Consider the following 18,148-nt stretch of genomic DNA (forward strand, 5'->3'; position numbering starts at 1 on the left):
CACAGATATAAGTGAATATGGGTCGAGTGATATCTGGGTGTAAAGGATGAAGAATAAATAATTGTCTTCTCCCATACCACAAAAAAGTGAAATTGAGACTTCTAAATGCAGACACAACTGTTTATGGAACGAGGTAGGCTACCACCGTGGAATTTAACAGCGAAATTGGAATTTTTAAACACGCGTCGCCGCAAGGTGTTGACTGATTCAAGCAACCTTTCCGGGATGGTTCCTCTGAAATGGCTCTGCCGAATTCCTTCGCCATCTTCCCCTAATATCAACTTGTGCTCAGCCACTAATGACCTTGGCGTCGCCGAAACCGTAGTCTAAATTAAACAGAGGAAAAAATGTTTCTCTTCCGTCAACACTGAGCAGATGACATCACTGTACCAGCCGCAAAACATTGAAGATAGACCTCAAGACGTTGTTAAGAACTATGGCCTGATGAGTTGCTATCGACACTGTCAACAGCAGTTAACGGTACATGTTGTGAAGAGTCCCTGGTGGCTGATATGAAGCAATCCTTTATCTGAGCATACCTTTCTGAGATCCGGTTTCGCAGTACAGAGCGGATCAGGATACGGTTGTGGAAAGGGACCAAGATCAGTTAATGTTAGTTACACAAGAACTCACAACTTTATTCCTCCAAAACACCATGCACAGTTTTCTGTTTAAAACAACAAGGATCAATTCACGGCTGAGGGCCCATGTAACTTCTCAATAATAAGGTTTAAATAATTCCTTTTAAAACAGAAGAATTTAGACAAACGGCTGAAGGCCTTACTTAAAATTCTCGGCTAAAGGCCCAAATTATATTTCAGATCCACAGAGGAAAATTCTTTAAAAGGCGAGCATTTACAAATTTCGGCTAAAGGCCATATTAAGAAATATTAGAAATAATCCCTCGGCTGAGGGCCTAATCATTTTCAAATATAAAAGGCAACCTTTAAAGAGATGCATTTACACAGTACAACAGAAAACCATATAAGAAAACTTGAAATATCTTCACGCCTGAGAACCCAAAGAGTTATTCAAAATAATCAAGGACAAACCTTAAGATTAGCGCTACACAGTGCGGCTGCAACCCGTTTTAAAAACTCAAGATAAATAATAAAGAGAAACCTTAAGGACAGGAAGTCTGACAGTACGGCTGAAAGCCACAAATTTTAAAACATACGCAGCTGAAGGCCTAAATACCGAGCAAACAAGAAATTTAAATAACACACGGCTGAAGGCCTAATTTCAATCAATTAAAACAGTGATAATACACTAGAGAAGGGCGTTAATACACCAGAGAAAGGCAAGCACAGTACTTACAAAATAAAAAAAAGGGGGAACAAGGACAAGCTGTGTTCAGAAAATACTCCAGGATAGGCCTGAGAAGATCCCTTAAGGATGTAGTGTAGTGGAACAGGCAGACAAGGTTTAAGGGTAGATAAGACAACCTATGGACGGTTCACGACCGACCGATAGATCCTACAGCACAAATAATAGAAAATATCGGCCGATGACGAGTAAACCAAGATACTGTTGTTGGTAATTCTTCCGGCTTATATGGACGTGGTCCATGGACTTCTTCTATTCCTAACGTTTCGTCCAATACTACGTTGGACATCCTCAGAGGTATGGCTGGTCTTGCTGAGTCCTGCCGACTGACGAGTCGGGCGTCGGAGAGCCGAGGAAAGTGGGCGTGGTCTAGCTTGCACATAGTAGCAGAGAGAAAACTAGTCAAAGATAAAATGTAACTATCGATAATAGTCCGTCATAGATAAAAATCACTTATCGATTCTGTAACGCCACTGTCCATATCTCGCTTAATTTCAAGGCCTCTTCTTTTCTATTAAAATTATCTTCATGTTTATAAATTTCAATAGCCTCCCTATACATTCGTGGATAATAGTTCGTAGTAGCACTTAAAACTGTAGTTTCAGAAAACTTAACTACATGGTCACCTGACTGAAGTGTATGTTCCGCAATGGCCGATTTATCTATTTTTCCCAGTCGGCAAAGACTTTTATGCTCCTTTACACTCGTATTCACACTTCTTTTCGTAGTACCAATATAGATCTTGCCACAAGTAGACGGAATTTTATACACACCGCTAGATAATAATGGTGGCCTTCTATCTTTAACAGAACGAAGTACTTGTCCTGTTTTTCTGGTAGGTTTGAATACCGGTGTCACTTTATGTTTCAGCAAAATTTTGCCGATTCGATCTGTAACCTTACTAATGAAAGGTAAAGACACCGCGTTCTACCATTGCTGTGTACCATCCTTCGAATCGGCGGAGGATGTCCAACATAGTATTGGATGAAACGTTAGGAATAGAGGAATTCCATGGACCACGGCCATATAACCCGGAAGAATTACCAACAACAGTGCCATCTGGTCGTGAAAGCCTTCATTGTATGATTAAACCAAGATACCCATAACTTCGCACTCGGCCTCGCCAAGATCAAGGCATCAAACACTCCTCAAGACAAATTGAAAAGAATACAAAAAACAAAAGTGAAAATTTTCAAATCACTACGGAAGAAGGCTGCGGGTTCTAAGCGTTAACACACACAACCGGTTATAACACGTGTCAACGGCTAAGGAAGGAACAATCCACAAAAACGAAGAAATCCTAACAGTCGAGTTTAAGAACGGGCAACTAATTACTCGAGGATCCTGTTTCGGAGGAAAGCGAAAAGTCGCTCACAAAGCTAGCGCCTCCAAATGCAACAGCGCGTGCCCGACGCCAATAGCCCCGGCCTGGCTTCACGCTGTGGAGACTACGTCGCTGCTCAGTTCCAACGAACCAACAAGGTCCCACCACATCCCGATTCGGAAAATGGTGTTCGTCCTGAGGATCCAAGGCGTCGTCGAGAGAGACGACCGGCCGAGCAAACGACCAACGGCAGCCCACTTTCCAATAGCGGTCACGGCGAATACTAACACCATATGGACCCGACCGTTGCTTCACCGACTGAGACTGCTCAGCAGACCACATGTCGCCATCCGACGACCAGCCGACCTACCGACCAAAAGCCTTCCGTCTGCGACGACCGCCTCCCGGCGTGTACTTGCACTGTGCGGACCTGCCTGCTACTGACTGCCAACCCGTCCAACAGCCGAGTAGCGACGAACCCGACTCAGTCCACAACCCAAAAGTGACTGAGTCTCAGAGCCGACTGACTAACATGCGACTGTCTGACTTCGGAGTGACTCTGCCGTCTCACTGCACCGACTCACTCCACCGACTCCGCCACAACACCTCGTTTCTGTCAGAGCAGAACTCGGAAATACTGGCAGTCGCTCCACAGATAGTAACACGAAACTACTATTGATCACGCTGCTGCTATCAGTCAGTGACATCGAAGGTGATCAAGGATAGCGGCGGCAGAAGGCATTAACAGAAAATTAAAAAAAAAGTATTCTCACCGTTTCAGAATTGCAGTAAGGACAGGTCACAATCGTGAGCCAAGCACGGCTCACTCTCTTGGTGCGTAGATACTGAAGAAAGTACTTTAATATCCGTAGGTAATAAGAAACAGGTAAGTTTCTCTGCGTTGTCAATGTGGAGGTTCACTTACAAGTTCAGTACCTTGTAAAAGAATACGTGAACAAATATATTATTTCTTTTCATAACAGACGTACAAAGTTTATCAAATGACATCTCTTGCAGTACTCACTTGTAATTATTATTTGTTTCTACTATTGGCCAATTTTGGCTGTTATGGCATTATTTGGCGGAAGTTGACCTACGTGAGCACAAGGCAACAAACAGTCCACCAACGCGCCAGCATATGGCGAACAATGGTAAAATATGTGATAAGTACACGTACAAACGTTATAAAAGACTCAAAAGCAGCAACTGAAACGAGAACATCACCCACTGCGCGAGAACTGTAATAAAATAAACTTGCGTAGCACGTACGACAGTTTAACAGGTAGTAACACCAGCAACTGTGTGCATGTTGTGTTCTCGTTCGCGTCAACAAAAAGTTTTCCTACTTGATTCAAACTAAAAGAGCTGCTCTGCGTGCACTCCGTTATTACTTCCTACACAAGACATTGTGGAAACTAATATAATTAGATTTTAAAGCATTGGACAGTATTCTTGTTTCAGCTAGTACTTTCAAAATTTTTTTATATGAACAAGAAATAGAGACGTTATTACTCGCGAAAGCCATTGCTGGCACACAATATCCCAGCCACTAATCATCTTGTACCCTACTGCGCGGCTACATTCATATTCCACATTTCATGCCTTCTCATATGTTATCTATCCTCTCTTGCTGGAATTTTAACCGACTATCACTCCCTATTCATGAATTCGGCCCCTAGCTACTTCTCTGTTCACTCGTAGTCACAACGCTCCATGCCACGCTGTCCTTCAATTTCCCTCTCTTCCTCTCCCCTCTTTTTCTACCCCAACCTGTCTTAGTCACCTTCCGCGGTTCCACATATCGTTATAGTAATCCGAGCTCTGTCATGAACATGTTTTACCAATCACCAGCATCACAATGACACATTAGCATCATTTACATTATCATCAACGATTATATTTCAACTTCCACGTAGAGTCAGTTAAAACGTTCTGAAAATCGTAACTGTTGTCCAGTATTGTGTTCATTATTTAAAAAATTGCTTATCGTCAACAGTTTTTTTTTGTAAAAATTTCAAATGTTTGGATGAAACATCAGTTATTGTCATCTTAAGGATTTAAAATATTTTGACAATAAAGATGAAAGGGATATATTCATCCTTTTGTCTTCCTACACACTGATCTCCTACCACCTCAACGAACTTCCACCCCTTCTCACTCACACAGAATACCTCCAAGCCGGCCGCTGTGGCCGAGCGGTTCTAGGCGCTTCAGTCCGGAACCGCGCTGCTGCTATGGTCGCAGGTTCGAATCCAGCCTCGGGCATGGATGTGTGTGATGTCTCTAGGTTAGTTAGGTCTAAGTAGTTCTAAGTCTAGGGGACTGATGACCTCAGATGTTAAGTCCCTTAGTGCTTAGAGCCATTTGAAATATCTCCAAATTCCTACCCTCTCTGTAAACTAAGTTCCCCTAACACCATTGTTTTGCATCTGATCGCCAATCTAGTACACTGCCACGCCTATACTATATACACCGCTGTGCCTACACACACACACACACACACACACACACACACACAACCAAACACACATATGCCATATACGACCCCCAATGTAACTTCGGCTGGCTCTCCCCCCCCCCCCTCCCCCATCCTTCCCCAACCACGACTAAGTAATCAATGCCTATGTTCTATCAACTTTAGCTCCCCCACCTATCCTATCCCATATAACGCTGCCCCTTCGCTTTCCTCTTGATACCACTACCCTCCCCCCACACACAGATTCCTTCACGAGCTACTATACAGAGGATCAATGTATTTTGTAACCACATCCTTCAATACTATAGAATACACTTTATACTCGCCAAACGCTTTTACCCCCCAGTGAAGGCCCTTCAGATTCTTAGTGAATATGTAGTGCTGTTTTTAGAACATTACTATTTCTGAAAAGTTTTTCAAATGTTTATTTTTTGTTCATATGTCTTACACCTTCGCTTTGAACTAAAAAGGGGAAGGTAAATGCCACCAAAACTCGTCCTTTCATACATTTTAGAAAATCTGTAAGATTTTCACTTTTTAAACGTACTTGTTTCGCCACTGTCTACGTCTTTAAGGTTTTACCTTCCCCCACACACGTTCTCTACTGTCTCATCAAATGCCTATCTCTCCTAACCCACACGGAACTCTTCCACGCGTCCTAAGCTGTCCACAAACTAAGTCCTAATGATCCATGCGGTTGGCCGCACTTTAAACTTCGTCCACCTCCAGCCACGCCCCCGCGTTATCCACAGCCGCCACCGTGGCATGTGGGTGCTGTCACGAACACTTACGCCGCGGCCAATGAAATGCAAAAATCCGCTGTCCGGAGCTCCAACAGTGTCTACTTTTGTTCAGTGATGCACTGAGCCAATTTTGTGTTTTTACCATTTCATTTCATAACAATTACAGACTTTGAAAGCGGTCAGGGCTCGTCGTCTACGGAATAGTCATTGTCTTGAAGTCTGAATTGCAAGCCTTTAGATCTCCATATATTTCAACGTTAATCAACTGTTAGCAACTAACGCTGTAACTACAGCAAGCGAAGTTAAGTATTACTTTTACTATTTGATATTAAATGTAGAAGGAAGTAGTATCTGATTTCTCTGTCGACAACTTGCATCTGATCCCCGCTGCTGTATCAACTAAAGACCAACATAGCGTGCAAAGAGCGTTATAACATTTTTCCTTCTGATATCCAGTGCTGTCACACTTATATACAGACGTCCCACAGTTCCCGCAACTACCTCCACATCATGCCGCAACGTAATATCAACTGACTCCCTCTCTCAGACAATGAATTCAGTGCCGATATTTACATGTCCTGCTAACTGTAATTTCCCCCCACCTACCCAATTCCGCATTAGGGTATCTCTTCCCTCTATTCTATCCATACTGCACCATCCCATCTCCTCTTCATACCAAAGCCCTGTCTAGAAACTGGATTCCTCCTCACTTTCTGCCTTCCCACTATCCACCCCAATGTCCCGCGCCCGGGTTCCCGGGTTCGATTCCACGCGGGGTCAGAGTTTTTCTCTGCCTCGTGATGACGGGGTGTTGTGTGATGTCATTAGGTTAGTTAGGTTTAAGTAGTTCTAAGTTCTAGGGGACTGATGACCATAGATGTTAAGTCCCATAGTGTTCAGAGCCATTTCAACCATCTACCCCAATGTTTACCTTAGCCAGCATAGATACAACCAAACAGTTCTCTACATTTACACCCACAGCCCCCAACCCTATTGCCTTTTTCCTTCCCCAAATATTTTTTCTTTCCGGTACAAGTCCTTCGACATTCGTCTTAATACCACACATATGTTCAGGGACGTTATTGTTTCTGCAAATTGTTTTGGGTGTGTATTTTGTTTTTGGCCTTATCGTTTCATCTTTTGATATTAACTGATACTACAAGGAAAATAGAGGTTTTAAAGTTGTAAAGAGGCCGAAACTAATTCATCATTTTATAAACATATATTTTTAACATATATTTTCTTTTATATATATATATATATATATATATATATCATATGTTACTTAACCATTTGACTGAGGGACGAAACTTTTGTACAGATGTCACCGCCCTCACTCCCCTATCCCACTTGCCACCGATTACCCTTAAGTTGCAAGAGATATGAAGTAAATATACAGAAATAAAGGGAGTCTTATTGATCGACTAATTTACGAGTAACCATCAAATAATTTTTATGGCTACAGAGATGAATACCAGAATATATAATACTATTATACAGGGTGTTACAGAGAGGTACGGCCAAACTTTCAGGAAACATTCCTCACACACAAAGAAAGAAAATATGTTATGTGGACATGTGTCCGGAAACGCTTACTTTCCATGTTAGAGCTCATTTTATTACTTCTCTTCAAATCACATTAACCATGGAGTGAAAACACACAGCAACAGAACGTACCACCGTGACAGCAAACACTTTGTTACAGGAAATGTTCAAAATGTCCTCCGTTAGCGAGGATACATGCATCCACCCTCCGTCGCATGGAATCCCCGATGCGCTGTTGCAGCCCTGGAGAATGGCGTATTGTATCACAGCCGTCTACAATACGAGCACGAAGAGTCTCTACATTTGGTACCGGGGTAGCGTAGACAAGAGCTTTCAAATGCCCCCATAAATGAAAGTCAAGAGGGTTGAGGTCAGGAGAGCGTGGAGGCCATCCATCGGTCACCGAATCTGTTGTTGAGAAGCGTACGAACACTTCGACTGAAATGTGCAGGAGCTCCATCGTGCATGAACCACATGTTGTATCGTACTTGTAAAGGCACATGTTCTAGCAGCATAGGTAGAGTATCCCGTATGAAATCATGATAACGTGCTTCATTGAGCATAGGTGGAAGAACATGGGGCCAAATCAAGACATCACCAACAATGCCTGCTCAAACGTTCACAGAAAATCTGTGTTGATGACGTGATTGCACAATTGCGTGCGGATTCTCATCAGCCCACACATGTTGATTGTGAAAATGTACAATTTCATCACGTTGGAATGAAGCGTCATCCGTATAGGAACATTTGCACTGAAATGAGGATTGACACATTGTTGGATGAACCATTCGCAGAAGTGTACCCGTGGAGGCCAATCAGCTGTTAATAGTGTCTGCACACGCTGTACATGGTACGCAAACAACTGGTTCTCCCGTAGCACTCTCCATACAGTAACGTGGTCAACGTTACCTTGAACAGCATCAACTTCTCCGACATCAGGGTTATCGTCAACTGCACGAAGAATTGCCTCGTCCATAGCAGGTCTCCTCGTCGTTCTAGGTCTTCCCCAGTCGCGAGTCATAGGCTGGAATGTTCCGTGCTCCCTAAGACGCCGATCAATTGCTTCGAACGTCTTCCTGTCGGGACACCTTCGTTCTGGAAATCTGTCTCGATACAAACGTAGCCCGCCACGGCTATTGCCTCGTGCTAATCCATACGTCAAATGCGCATCTGCCAACTCCGCATTTGTAAACATTGCACTGACTGCAAAACCACGTTCGTGATGAACACTAACCTGTTGATACTACGTACTGATGTGCTTGATGCTAGTACTGTAGAGCAATGAGTCGCATGTCAACACAAGCACCGAAGTCAACATTACGTTCCTTCAATTAGGCCAACTGGCGGTGAATCGAGGAAGCACAGTACATACTGACGAAACTAAAATGAGCTCTAACATGGAAATTAAGCGTTTCCGGACACATGTCAACATAACATCTTTTCTTTATTTGTGTGTAATGTATGTTTCCTGAAAGTTTGGCCGTACCTTTTTGTAACACCATGTATATGACTAGCTTTATGTGTATCTGAAATGCGCTCGTGGCTGGCCGGCTAGTGCTCAAGCTCCTCAACTGCCGAAACTGGCCAATTGTGGAAAGTAAATTTTAGTTACAGTCGCCATTTCAAAAAGCTGTCGGATAGTTAAAATTCTGAATCTTCGGTCGTGCATTGGCCAACGGAGTGTGTGTGTGTGTGCGTGTATATGCGTCCGCCTCCAACCACACGCCCACAATGGTGTCCGTTTTAAGGGCGCGATTGCAGATCGCACGTTGCCTTGCCAGCAAATACATCACGCCGGCACAAAACGCTCTAGTGGTTAATTAAATTGCGAGGCCCCGCTGATTATTAATCTAAATATTGCCCCGTGATTTACGGACAGATGGCTCTGCGCGAATTAATATTGGCGCCGAAAGTCTGCAAATCCAGGCCAGCGCATAGCGGCAGCCAGTGAGCCGCTATATTGCCAGCAGAACGCTTTCTGCTCCCGTCCTCCCCTCCACCAGGAGACAAATGGTCCGAACCGCCGCTCTAATGACCCAGCATTAAGCCTCAAGCGGCGATAGCTTTCTATTTCGCAGTTTAACTATGACGCTGTTCGTCCTCAGCAGGAGGGTGGACTTTAAGGAGTACACTTATTACTCACACCTACTGGACCAGAAGCAAGAACCATCAAATAGGATACATTACATTCCTACAGAGACAAGAATTTTGAGTTCTGTATCGTAATCGCTCTTGCAAAAAACATAAATTTCTTTTACACTTATTATAACAGTGAACTGGCTCACATGAGGAGAAAAGTAGCAGTATTATGAGGTGGTAGTACAGAATAATTCAGAAAAGAACACTGCGTATAACACGAATCAAATCTCTATTTTTTGTTACAAAGATGTCAGAATGTAACCCCGACAAATATTTAGAGGAATTGTTCGGCGGAGGCAACGGATTAAGTTCAAAGATGATTTTCATAATTTCCAACGCTTACTTCATTGTACTTTCGGACTCACTTGATAGCTGCACGTCCGGTTCTACTGAGATTGCCTCGGCGTTTTTTCATGGGGACGGCATGTCTCGTAGTCTGATCCATTCGTCTCTTGTGTTTACTTATCCTTTGTAAACATCGCTTTTTTAGTATCTCCTTAAACAAAAATCTAAAGGAGTAATGTCCGCGGACACTGTATGGTTTACGTAATATGCAGAGGACGCGCCGTGCTCGGAAAAAAAGTCATTCTTGTAGCTAAAGGAACGTCTTGCTATAATGCTGGAAAGTCGGTTTAGAGAAACTAGGTGACGGAGACCTCCAAGACTATGCAGTAGCAAGACAGGCCCAGTCCACTGATCGAGTACCGTAACACACCCCTCATTTACAGGAATCTGTTCATAATAGTACGTCGCCACAAAGACATGTCCGTTTTCTTTGGATCACCGTTGCGAGTTACGCGCGTTAGTCACACCTTCGCGAATGAAAGTGGCTAAATTAGTAAAGGATATTAATTAGATTACTAGCCGATTTGGAATCAACCAAGCCATTGCAAATGTGAAATGCTGGTACATTAACAATTGGAGTAACCGCCAGAATGTTGAATTCAAGCATGCGAATGTGCATGTATTGTGTTCCCCAGGCGCCGGATGTCACTTTCTGGGATACAGTCCCATACCCGTTTCATTTGGTCGGTAGATACAGCTGGTAGGGGGATGACGCTGGAGCTATCGTCTGATGGTGCCCCATACGTGCTCGACTGCGCACAAGTCTGGTTATCGAGCATATCGAGCAGGCCAGGCAACGTGTCGACACTCTGCAGAGAATGTTGGGATACGACAGTAATATGTGGGCGAGATTTATGTAGTTGAAAAATAACAACGGGTCTGCTGTTCATGATTGGCAGCACAATAGGTCGAATAACAAGACTAATGTACAAATCTCCAGTCACTGTGTGTGTGGGATAACCACGGGAGTGCTCTAGCTGTCATATGAAATCACACCACAGACCGTTAGTCCAGTTGCAGGTACAGTTTGTCTAGCCGACAGATTGATTGCAGCCCCTCGATAGGACTCCTTCTAACACACGGATGTCGCTGACACCGAGACAGAGCCGGCTTTCATCAGAAAACACAACATACTTCCAGCTTATCCTCTAATGAGCTCTCGCTTGACACCACAGAAGTTGCAAATGGTGGTGATTTGGGGAATGCACACTACGAGGCGTCTAGCTCGAAGCTATCAGAGCAACCGATTTTTAACAGTTCGTTGTGTGACTGTGGTGCTACTGCTGCTCACATTACTGCTGCAGACGCAATACGAAGCGCCGGAACTAAGCGCCGAACACGAGGGTCTTCCCTGTCGGCAGTGACACATGGCCATCCGCAGTTAGGACTTCTTGCGACCGTTCATTTCTGTGACCACGCTGCCAGCAATCACCTACAACGGCAACATTCCAGGAGTTCTTTCTGCAGTATTGCAGAAGGAACATTCAGCATCTCGTAACACTATTACACCACTTCGATCAAACGCAGAGATGTGTTGATAATATTGTCTTTGTCACCTTAAAGGTATTCTCGACTAACATCAGCTCACCACGCCCAATGCTCGCGACAGTTACAGCGTGTGTTTAAAGCAAATCTGATTTGCATCCTCATACTGGAGACACTAGCGGCACTCTTATGCGACTGGGGGTTCAATGTGTGTAGAACTGATCTTTCAGATGTAGAAATACGCCTACCAACTTCTGTTTATGTTGCACAACTCCTTCTTCCTGTCGCGATTTTTCTTCATCGGTGTATACTGCAATAAAAAACTGGCCTTATTTACGTGGTATTCATCATACTCTTGTACGTAGTACACCGATAAGCGTTTAAATACTGTTTGTGCTTGTTGAAGAACTATATGCTACCAAACGCATAATGGCTTCTACTTCATCCATACTCTGTTCATCCACGTTCAGATGAGGAATGACTACTGGGAACTGCATTACTCTCAAGCAGTTTAGTGAAAACATGAGTAACTACTCTTCAATTCGGTACTCTGCGTTTAGGAAATCATCAGCAATGTTCCCTATAGCAGCAGCACCTTCTCCACTTCAAAAATGGTGTACTGACATACTCAATATTTATAAATACGGGCAGCATGCTTGCCTGAGTGGAACAGCAGAATTTTCCAACAAAGTGCAGGCGTAGTCACAGTAGAACAATTCAATTATGTAAACTGATGCACAGCTTGACAACCTTAGCTTCAAAAGAAAAATGAGAGTCAATAAATAAAGTGGCAACTGGAGTACCTTCCTGTGCAATGGAAACATTAGCCCTGTAACCAGCTGTACCAATTATTGGACTCAAGTTATATGGAGTGCTTTATTCGGATTGGTCTTTATTACCACCTCCTAAAATAGTTTTATTCCTTCTCAAATACCGTAGTATTACGTTTAAGCTGAGAAATACTTGGCCTACTGGTTACGTACATTTCTTCCAATCTGACAAACTAGAAACTGGTAGTAACTTAAAAGGCATATGGTTATCAAAAAGTGGTTCAAATGGCTCTGAGCACTATGGGACCTAACTTCTGAGGTCATCAGTTCCCTGGAACTTAAAACTACGTAAACATAACTAAGCTAAGGACATCGTGCACATCCATGCACGAGGCAGGATTCGAACCTGCAACCGTAGCGGTCGCGCAGTTCCAGACGGAAGCGCCTAGAACCGCTCGGCAATACCGGGAATGAACAGAGCGCCTCTCCAAGTCTCGAGTCATAATACGTGATGTAGTTGCCCAAGGGCGCAGACTTGTCAGAACATGCAGGCAAATCATACGCTCTGCATTGTTGCACTGAATTACTTCATTCCTGCAGATAAGAAACAGATTGAACAGATTTCCAAAGCGAGCTACATTAGTGGTTTCCTGGACATTTCGTATCAGAGACTTCAATGAATTCCATGCACGTTTTGACACTAGCCATACCATATTATGAGATAAGGAACTTGTGGAGATTCTCTGCCCACCGATATGTGTTTATATTCTGTACGTTTTGTGCAGTCTATTTTTGAAACCTTGGTGGTACTTACTAGCATCCCCGTATTTTATGTCTCAAAGTGTACATATAAATTATCCTGAACTCCGCACTATCAGTTGAGAAATAAAATTTTGGTGTAATTTTGTCAGATCGAACTCGCACTCTACCGACTGAAAAAATGTACATTCGAAGCGGGAATCATCCGAATGCGACGGATATAGACAGATGAGATGTACAGTCATGCTCAAAAGTATCCGAACGACCTGAATTTCAATTCGCCTGATTCGCATGCAACCAGCCTACCGCAGCTGTCTAGCAGGTCCTCTATTCGCTCCTTGGTACAGTTCTTTGACTATTGAAAATGGTTCCAACAAGTCACCACTAGAAAACACTGCTCTGTATCGCAATAACTCAAGAAGTAAAGTAATACCAAGACAGTGGAAATATCAGGGAACACCTTATCACAGATAAGACTGTCCTTAAGGGTTGTAAGCTCACATTTATTGCAATAAACGACATACCTGAAATGATACCACTCCCATTATTACGTCAGATAGGTAATGCACGTAGAAAGTTTGTCGTATTCATGATTTCCTCTTCAAAGTAACAAACCGTACTTGTTATTTAACACAAAAAGACATTAAAAATTTAAGTTATTCAAGAGCAGTTATTCAAATGACACGACGAACCGTCTCGTTCTGCATATGGATTCAAACCCAGGTCATACAGTCTAAGATTTCGTGACTAACGAAAACTAACAGTCATTCCTGACTAGGCATACAGAGAGTGATATACCTCGATTTCAGACGGTATCGGTTAGCAAATATAAACTTCAAATTACGTAAAGTAAACATTTTTAACGGACACGAATTCCTACCCAGCATCCCCTGTTAACGAACTACGGGAGATGTTAAATGTTGCTTCTTCACAAGTAAATTACTTGAAATGCCGTGAGGTAAAGGTTTGTGTTGGACAGGGATTCTAACCCAGAACCTAATCGGATTGTTATCGAAGCACAATCAACTGTGACATGCCTGATTTTCTCGGCACCAGCTGGATGTTTTAACTGAAATGACGAGACGAAACATTAATTTCTTCCTTCCCAGGACTTCAACCCGCCACCAATCACTGTTATATACTAGAGAAAACTAACGTTAAATGTGTGTTTGTTACACCAGCAGCGACACGTGAGCATGTTTGAACTAGAAATAGTATGACGAAGAGTTCCTTGCTAACTGGGAATCGAACCCCTCACATATCGTTTCTACATACAAACAGACGTCAGCTACCGAATTTTTCTCCACCTGCTGCTCGGAAGAACATCCTTGAACTTAGAGTAATCTCGCAAATAGTTATATGTCTCACTGGGAGTCAAAAACGTCAGATATCGTTAGTGTTCTACACACAAACAGACTTCAGCTACCGAATTTTTCTCCACCCTCAGCTCGCAATAACTTCCTTGAACTTAGAGTGATCTCGCAAATAGTTATATGTCTCACTGCGAGTCAAAATCGTTAGATATTGTTAGTGTTGACAAGGAATGAAAAAGCATTAAAAATCAAAATTATTATCCACCAGCAGATAGGTGTTCTCATGCTAGAGCTTGATAATTCATAATGAAAACCTTAGTACCGGGCCCGGATTCGAACCCATTCACGCGCAATATGTGGAGATGTTGAGTAATCTGCAGTATTGAACAAATAACAACTTGTAGTCGAGCTGTATTGTCACGAAGGGATCAAATTCCGCGTTAAGGGCGATCTCAGTTGCATTCGCAGTTCAGAACCTATTTTATCGGCATACAGAAGCTCAAATAACAGATGGAACAAGTGTCCTGTGACCCTACATATAGTTTGTTTCGTCACTAGAAATAAATAACTAGTATAAGAAAGGATACTGGTGATAGAGTTTCTACATGTCGCCACTCCTGACTTTATTGTGGTTCATTATAACGTCTACTTGGTAGAGAAGGAATACCATGTTTAATGTGAATTCTAGACCACAATGCCACTATACCTTCTTCATTTGGCGCAACCGGAAGAGAATAGAATCTGTCTCTCCCTATCAAAAATCATGGGCGGAAGATGGAATCGAACCCAGAGCATAGGAATATCAATCTATCATGAAACCAATAGACCAGCAAATTCCTTTCCTTTTGACTCATTTTCCCTTCATAACACCGTTGCGCCACACTGGATGAGATTTCTGACACACAGGCTCCCTGTAGTGGTTTGCAGCATGTTCAGTACATTCATTTACTTGGTTGACCGAATCGCCATGAACTAGCTGCCTCGGCTATCCAGTGCATACATTCGACTCTATTTTGTAATCACCGAAATAAAATCACGTAACTGCCACCTACACAGAACTGCCCACAGTGTAGGATGCAGTAATTTAAATACGAAGTGTTCCTTTCCATTTGAGCTACTCTATTGCGCTATCTGTTTGTTGAAACCCTCGTGCAGTGCAAAAGAAAAGCTGTAACTGTCTGTCTCTCAGAAGTCTTGATGCGGCCGTATGTATTATCTCACAGCACTGTGGAATGCCGAAGTTCTGGAGGAGCTGTTGACTTCCGGAGCAGCTGTAGCTACATGGCAGCTAGTGGCGTAACAGTAAGCGTTGTGCACTTTAGATAAGATGTCGTGAGGTCGTGTACATTCACTGCTACATTTTTTTAAACGCAATTCTGCTGTCTGCAGAAGTTATCAATTTAATGGAACTTTGAACATAATTCCCTTCACTTCTCAACCCAAAATAGACTCATGTGGAAAAATGGCTAACTTCTGCAACATTTCGTTCTTTTCAGGTTTAATAGACGGCCAGGCAGCAGATGCATCTCAAAGCATTATGTATAGGGAGAGCGCATCGTGCCAAAACAGTCAGAAAAGTATTTTCTACATTAGCTGTCGTGTGGAAGTGGCATTTTTTTCTGCTTCAAACCTTGTTTGACAGCTTTAACTCAGAACAAGTTTTCTACGTGCATGTAATCAATAAACTGCATGTGCACAGTCAGACTGTTATAGATGACATCAGAGAATTCGCATGTATCATTGATGATTAATTTCTCTCTCATGTTTAGTATTGTTTTAACAACACTAAAAGGAACCTTACTAAAATTGTGCACTGTATTATAAGAAATGAAATGAAACTACCCATGATACCCTTACGACGAAAGTCTGTTTTAATAAACCTGAAAATCTGTACACAATGGTTCCTCTATCGGCTCGAATTTGTAAAATACTACTCACTTATATTTCGATTGGGTCCGTGTTTAATTGGTATGCTGTGTCATGCTCAACAGGTATGCAAATGTGGAATTTCATAAATATAGTTATGTGTTCCTAGAAATCCAAAATTTGCTTGTCAGCAGCGTAAAGAGGCGTTACCTGTTGTGCAGCAATGTAAGTTTTTCACCTTTGCACTACGAGCTGAAAGTATTTTCTTGCGATTTGCTTATCATTTCATTTCTTTCATACTTATCCCCCTGGCATGTGAGTTTTAAGTGAAGAAGAATATTGAATTTCGTATCGCTGACGGTCGATTCGAATTTCTTCAGAGACGCTTGTATTGTGAAGCAGCTTGGCAGTCAGAAAGCCGAGATCTATGACCATTAACACTACTTACTGAGTCGAGCTGCCAAGAGGATTTGATGTGTGAAGGTTTTCTTCTGATTTCGTTACAGAATTTTTTCTGGAAATTCGCAGCTCCATAAAATAGAGGAGAAAAAAAAAAGCTCGCACACGCTGGTCCCTACGACGGCTATAACTGACGACTACGTGAACCGTTGCAACACGAGACACGTGCGATACGCCGGGGCTACGGGCACACTGCTGCAGGTATGTCACTCTTATCATGGTAGTGGTTGCTCAGACTCATAACGAATCGCGAAAAATAATAAAACTTGTCATGTGAAGAATAACATTTCAGTAGCCAAAAAATTTAATTTTCTGTCTCAGTGTCTTAGTTAACATGAGGATTATATAGTACGAGTCATTCAAATGGAAAGAGAATATCAATTGAATTTAGCGAGTAAATTCAGTACCATACGCGGAAGTGATTGCACTGCCACAATGTTGCCAAATGTTTGGGACGATGTTGCCAATTCGCAGCTGTGCTACAAACAGCTCTGTAGCGTTATGCTAGGAGAATCCCGTGCTCGTGTCGTAGGAGGATACGGAGAGGTGGCGCGGGGTTTCGTTAACATGCAGCGTTTTCTCCTACCACTTGTGTCAAACATTCAGGTGTGTAATCTTCCATCACGATTACAGATTCCCACAAAATATATACGAATAAAACGCTTACCTTTTTACTTTGTGACAATAGATTATTTCAATACAATCAAAAGTCTTTGGAAATCAACTTTGCCCACCTGTCAAGAAAAGTAAGATAACAAACACTTTGCATCTCGAAATCGATTGCATCTATGTGCAGTCCTGTGGTCATACAAGTAGAATTTCATGAACTGCACGAGAATGAAGAAAAATTTTGGTGCGAATGGAAGCTGTAAGAAACACAGTTAACTAATTATTCTACACCACATAATAATCAATTCATTTGATAATTCAGAAGAGAATAAACTAAAAATTATGCGCATTAAGACAGAAACTAAAGTGCAGATGTGGGCACTGTGCAGATCTGTGCTTTTTCATCTTCAGATCTACACAAATAATGTATACTAACCAGCATATTCATTGCTTTTGTAATATTTCCCTCTTGTTTAGGCTTCTAATGATGAACTGCATCCACACCCATGAGTTTTATTGTTCCTTTTACCCTTCCATCCACTATCTTGGCGAGTTATTGTTCGGTGTTCAAAAAGCAGAATATTATGCCTGCTCCCACGAAGTATTAAAACGAGGTTGCAAGAAGGCTAACGAATTATAATCAAAATACAGTGAGACGCCAATTTGTATGTCGTCATGGTGTTAAGTCGACATAAATAGTTGGGGGTTATTGCCTGCATCACCGGCATCCCGTTGTCGTCATCTCTTATTGAGAAGTTCATATTACCCTGAACACAGGAATCCGAGATAAATGTGTATATTTTCCGTGACGAAACACCCCACATTCCAATCATCCTGATCCATTCGTTATGTGCATCGGCGGCAATGAGTGATAGGAAAGCTGTTGTGAGGTGATGAATAACAATAACAATGGTAGTAATAACAAATTAATAATCAAGGATGTTTACTGCATTACAGACGATTAACAAAATAACCAAGGAAGGCTGAGT

This window comes from Schistocerca nitens, chromosome 7 (genome assembly GCF_023898315.1).
Source record: "Schistocerca nitens isolate TAMUIC-IGC-003100 chromosome 7, iqSchNite1.1, whole genome shotgun sequence".
Lineage (NCBI taxonomy): Eukaryota > Metazoa > Arthropoda > Insecta > Orthoptera > Acrididae > Schistocerca > Schistocerca nitens.